The sequence below is a fragment of the Pygoscelis adeliae genome, unplaced genomic scaffold (assembly GCF_000699105.1).
Source record: "Pygoscelis adeliae isolate BGI_AS28 unplaced genomic scaffold, ASM69910v1 Scaffold27, whole genome shotgun sequence".
In the NCBI taxonomy this organism is placed as follows: Eukaryota; Metazoa; Chordata; class Aves; order Sphenisciformes; family Spheniscidae; genus Pygoscelis; species Pygoscelis adeliae.
In genome coordinates, this window is record NW_008825410.1 from 977,859 (window position 1) to 984,287 (window position 6,429).

The window sequence follows — 6,429 nt, forward strand, 5'->3', positions numbered from 1 at the left end:
CCTGCTGCAACTATGAAAGAAAACCAAAACAGTGCAACAAAATGGCCCACATAGAATTAGCGCAGATTTTCCTGTGTCACCCCCTTGCTTTGCAGTTCCTAGCAGGAAGAGGCAAGAAAAGAAAGGATCTACCTGATTTCCTGCTGTGTGAGGGGGAGAGCCTCGAGGAATGAGGCTCGCGCCGCCTTCCTGGAGTCATGTCCTGAAAACCCAGACAGACCTGCGATGCCAGGAAACGGCAAAAGGAGTGACCACCATTCCCACCATTTGGGGCTGCAGAGCATCCTCCTGGAAGGTGACAGACACTTTCTAGTTTAGGACGACTACACTTTAAGTTACATTACTATGATACAACCAGATATTCCCTGTCTGGAAGGCAAGTAAGAAAAGCAAGTAAAAAAATGTAATTGTTTCCATTGTTGTTTATAGGTTGGGCTTTCTGTACTATGTCTCCTTAAGGGACTGGGCCTGAAAACCAAGAACCTTGGCGTGGGATTCAGCACACCAAATACAACACCTTATCATGACATTATGTACGTGTCTGTATGTATGTGCTGATGGGTGAGTTGGATATCTGAGCTCCCTCTCTAGTGACCAGAGTTGATATATCCAGAGGACCCCAGAAAGCTATCAGCTCCTCCTGAAGCAGACACCTACATCTGGCCACCTGAACAGCTCTCCTGTCTTCAATGGGAGAGTTCAACTAACTGCAGTGAGACCCTAGACACCCGGGGCACATGTAAGCACCTGCATTTAGATGGTTTCAGCTGTGAGTTGACTCCCAGCTAATTCAGTTGCCTAAAAATAGACACCTGATGCTACATGAGGAACCCTAGAGTACTCTGCCTGTCTCTCATCTGTCACTCCAGAAGAACAGGGATCTTCCACAGGTCCTTTGTCACATCTGCCAGTCCCATGCAAATACCTTGTATGGAAGCTCTTGGCTTTCTCAATTATCAATGAATGTTTATGTTTAGGTAAATCACTCAAGTCCCCTTACTAATTCTGGGTGGTTGTGGGAAATACAGAGCTCAAAATGACATCACTGCTCTGTCATTGCTGGACAGGGTGGATACATAATGGAAAATCCCAGCAAGTGCCAGTGGGATCACTGCAGAGAAACCCCACTGGCTGCCGGCACAAGCTCTGTCAGCCTGGAGCTGCCTCTGTGCTGCTTGTCACCGCTGGCTGCATTTCCTAGCATCGCAGGTCTGTCTGGGTTTGGGGCTGCCCACGGTGCCACACGACCACAGGAGACAGCGTGAGGCTCATGACTCAGGTCTCTGTACCCCACAGGGCAGCAGCGCAAGCACCTGAGAGCTCTGTCTGAGCCACGCTTACTCCTCCTGGGACACCCAAATACCACTTAACTTGCTAACTGGACAGGCCTTTTACAGAAAATTAGGAGCTAACTGTAACTGATGCTGATTGTTAAATACCATGAGGCATACCGAGAAATCAGATGCATTGAAGGCTCTTTTCTGAGTGTTTATGCTTGTGGCTTTCTCTTTTCTAGTGGCTTTACTGTCCATAACAGTCCTGGTTGATTTTTAACAAATTAACTGGGAAACAGGGTGGAATACCTGGCAGGGATACTTGTCCTTTCCTCCAATCGCTGTGGCATGTGGCACAATGAGTAACGTGCATTGCAAAATGTATTGGTGACCCAGAGTCACTCCCCTGCTTACAAAGGGTATTACTGGAGGAATTCAACCTTCGTGTGGGGGTGGACCGGACGGTTTATACTACTCTGGATATTAACAGGTATGTGTCATTGCTTCACAGACCGTAGGAAGCTGTTTGCTCAGGCATAAAACTTAGTTTGTGTTGACACAGAAGCACTTGTTTGTGCTTAGTTAGGGCCTGTTATAAAACCCTCTGAACTCAATGGACAACTCTCCCTTGTTTCTAATCAACTGTGCCTCAGGTTTTACATAAATGCATGATGAAAAAAGCTTCATTTTCAAACCCGGACTGGGGACACTCTTAAGTTTTCATTATTCATGTTATTTGTGGAGATGCCCAGAAGCCTTCTGCTGGTCCAGATCACATCATGAGCTTTGCCTCTGTGGCCTTGCCCTCCTGTGCCTCTGTTCTTCCTACTCCTGCTGCTGGTGCCAGGCTGTGCACGCGCTGAGCATACCTTCTGTAACTGAAGGATGGGAACAGTGCTTTGGAGGCATGTCACACTTCCAAAAGCTTTTGATGATTTTTCAAGGCCCCTGGATGATCAGTTCACTTGAGAAAAAAAAAATCATAGCACCTTCTGCATATTCCCAGGCTTCTGTCTCTTGAATGACAACATCCATGTCAGTACAGCTGGAGAAATGGCAAAACTACTCACTGGAGTACTATAAATTGATGTAGGCAGACCTTGGAAATTATATCACAGAGATTAGTATTCAGGACTGACTGAAAGAGATGTTTTCATCCTTCTCCAAAGAGTTGTCCTTGCCTTATTCTTTGGTCTGCAGCAGAATGATATTCTTCACCTGTGAGCATTGATGTTAAGGGAGAGGATGTGTCTTGACTTTAAACCTGCACTATTGCAGTCAAACAGAGCAGAGAACAACTGCAGATTCTCCCATTTCTTCCCAGGAATGAACACAACCACTGCTGTAAGAAATGAGAATTTTGGGGGAGAAGGTCTATCCTCGACAGCATGCTCTTTCAGAGGGGGGTTGCTTCATTTCATAAGAACAGAAAGGAGATTCCAGCAAAGCTGTTGACAATGAAAGGCTAAAATAAATGCTCTTGACCATTTGTTTAAAGTATATTAACACTAGAATGTTTGTTGGGTTTTTTAATGTAAACATTTCTAGTGGAATAGCAGTATATTGGTGTACATCACATTAAGCTTTCACTTATAAAAGTTTTTTTAAAATAATAGATTCAGAAGCAGTTATTCAATTGTTCTCATTTTTATAGAGTATGCGTATGGAATACAGAATATAGGTAATGGATCAATAGGCTGTCTATAAGCATGTCTGAGAACTGCTGATGTAATTCACTGTTCTTTTCTGTAACGTGCTTCTAACATACGCTAAACCTTTGTTTTCTTTTTCAAGCAATAAAAAAGGGTAATATAATGTGGGATCAACATATTAACCAATGTAAATGGTAAATATTAGAGTATTAATAATTCATCTTTAGACCTCACACCATATCCACTGAAATCTGTGACAAGCTTCCTGTTGGCACCAGTGAATTGTGGACAAAGCCAAAATGGTTTGAGCTGCGGGTCAGTAGAGGAGACATACACTCCTGAAGGTCTCTGGAAGACAACAAGCAAAGTAATTTTTAACTCCTTCAGAGTGCAAGGCCAGACAAGAGGCCGGCCTCACTGTGTTACCTACCATGAGGTCTGCAAGATAGCATGTGTTGTGCTGGAGGAATTTACGATCAAACAACACACCTGGGGAGGAGGAGGAGTATGTGACATACATTTAGGCATTCAAGATACATTGAACAGAAATGTATATACGCACATATGGCCAATTTAAAGGTACTGAACTGGCTGACAGCTTTTGCTTCAGACCCATCCCCCTTATCCAATGCGGTGCAACCCTTATACTGGAAAACCTTGAGCTCCAAACACCCCAGACCAGAGACAGGTCAGCTCTCAGCCTTTCTGTTCAAGCCAGGTGAGACCAGGTCCATGCTGGGGAAGTCTGGGTGCAGAGATGCCTTTGTCCCTGAGGTGTAAGTGTGTCCCCGTTTGGCAAAGCAGGCAGTTTGTTCTTGTGTCCCTGGCCACCAAGAGCTCAGCTGGGATAAAGGGGCTTTGCCCACGCTTGGAGACAGAAGGACAGGGCTCTTTAACAGCACGCAACAGTGACCAGCCACAGCTTGTGCTCATTTCACACAGCTGAGGCTTTTTTGAAAAAAGGATTAAGAGTGTCCAAACCCAGAACAATGTGAGGGTCCGCTTCAATACGGCTGGAAGATTATTCCAGCTGTTTGGGGCTGGGAGCCTAAAAAATTGAAGCTTGCCTCCCATAGTCAGTGGAGCTCCAGACACTTGGATGTGAATAGCTTGGTTTAAGCAGAGGGCAGACTGGCAGCTAGTGCTAGACAATAGGACAGAAAACAGCACTGTAAATAAGGAGTGAACGATTATAAACCTTAAAAATACCCTTCAGGAAACACGTGGCTGCTGTTCAGTTGCTAGCTGCTGGCTCTTTTGTTCTGCTTAAAGCTTTCCATCCTTTATTTTCTCTTTTTTTTCTTTGAGGACAAACACTTGCTAAGTATACAGCATAGCCTCCTCCGGTCGGGGCTGGGGGCTGCGGGAAGCAGCAGTCCCTCTTGGCGTTTTTCTGGCAGCCTCCTGAGCGAGAGGCAGGGAACCCACGGGCACAGCGTGTTCCCCGCCAACTGCACCAGGAGCTTAAAAACACGTTTATGTTGAGTCAGCGAGAGCCACCTGGGCTGGTCACGCCACTGCTCTCCCTCCCTTTCAAGGCTGCTGGAAGGAGTAGCGTCAAAGTTCAAGCCCATGTTCGAGTCTGTTCCAAGGGCTGCCTGCAGTTTGCTCCTGCCTGCGTGGAGCCACTTACCCTCAGTCTCACCAATGCAGCCAGGTCACCTGAAAATGAAGGGGAGGCAGGGCTGCCTCTCTGCCCCTCTCCTTGCCCCCATCAGAAAAGGCAGCTCTCCCTGTGCTCGAGTGGATGCCAGCAGCCAGGCAGGACTCAGTGCCATTTAATAGCAAACGCTCCCACACTCAGCAGGGCCGGGTGACAGCGGATAGTGTGTCCTGGACAGCTGAAAAAGGAGTCCTCCTTCTTGATCTTCTCCAGGCAGAACCAACCTGCTGTCAAAGCTCTTGAAAGGATGGAAAAGGGACAAGGGTGTTAAGGGGACACTGGGTGTGCAGCTCAGGTATGCTCCCAAAGCACAGAGGTGCGTGGGTGCTGCATGAGGTGGCCCGCAAGAGGGGACCACGACAGCTGTAGCACAGCATGCCAGGTACCGGGGGAATTTCGACCAGCTGGAAAGAAAAGTAGGAGAGTTGGGTTACAGAGGCCTCCAGTGCCTGGCTCCCCGCAGCCATGTCAGTGAGTCTCGGACGCCTCCATTGGAAGCTTGCTAACACCACATGTCCGCCTGGGACGGAGTTGTGTATTCGCCTGTTTGTTTGCCCATTGTTAAGGTCCCCCTGAGAGTCCCCAGCTGCCCCTGAGGACAAGTGCAGGAGAAAATGCCCAGGTTTGCCCTGAACTTGCAGTCACTGCAGTGAGCAGCTGCTCTCCACAGAGGGGCTGCAGCCCACTCTGGGGGGAAGCTGCTCTCCATGGAGGGCCTGCAGCCCACACTGGTGGCTCACAAGTCCTTCATGCCAGGGACAGGCCTTCGGGTGTGCCTGTGGGGCAGGAAAAGCACACAGAAATACTGACTGTGACCAAGTGGAGAGTCTTGTGTTCAAAATAACGTTGTCAGCTTCAAGCATCACAAGTCACAGTTCACAGCCCTCAAAATGCTGATTCTTGTTGTTAAATAAACAATGTTTAATCTTTTTGTTTTACACTGGATTTTTTTTTTTTCTTCTCCTAGTTTGCTGTTGGACTTCGCTTCCAGGTGTGCATGACCACTCTCCCTGGATTATTGAGACATTGAGTTTTTACCATGTGAAAATCCACATCACTTCTAACGCAAATTCTCCCCTTTCTCCCTCAGTTCTCCACCCCCTCACCACTCAGATCAGCTGAGCTCCTTCATCTCCCTGCACAGCTCCCTGCCACGTCCGCCCATTTCCACCTACCCAGACTGAACTGGCTTGGCCAGGGCAGGATGCAACCACCGCTCCAGCTGCGCAAAAAGAAGCTGCCAGAGATAAATGGCTTCATGGACAGGGGCTTTGCTGATAAACCTCAGATCTCTAGAGGGTCCTGGTGTCATTAGAAGCCAAGGTCACTGGTCTGTACTTACTCCCACACCACTGGCAGATGCAACATTTGATTTTGGGGAAAGCTGGCAGTGTAAGGAGTCTCTCCCATGTTTCTGATTACAGGGTAGGAACCTCCCACCATGCTGGCAGATGAAATGTGTGAGCACAGCTCGCCTCAGCTGGTGCTGAGCGAGGCAAGGCACACTGCCTGCCCCTCCAAATCCATCCAGCACTTGGGTTTCATCTACCCGCCATATGAGCAAGGGGCATTTGACTGAAAGCTTTGTTTCAGCAGGCTAGGTAAATGGGTTCCTGCGGGTTAGGAAATCCAGAGGTGGCGAAGAGCAGCACAAACCTGCAGAACCGCAGGGGAGCAGAGCAGGGTAGGGGCTCTGCACCCCAGTGGGGCATTCCCACCGCCTTTGCTAGAAGAGGGTGCAGTGATGGTGTAGCAGTGGGGATCAGGCACCGTCTCACATGCCAGAGGCTAAACAGGCGGGGGGGGGGGGAAACAGCCCACCTCCCACCCATCACTCCCG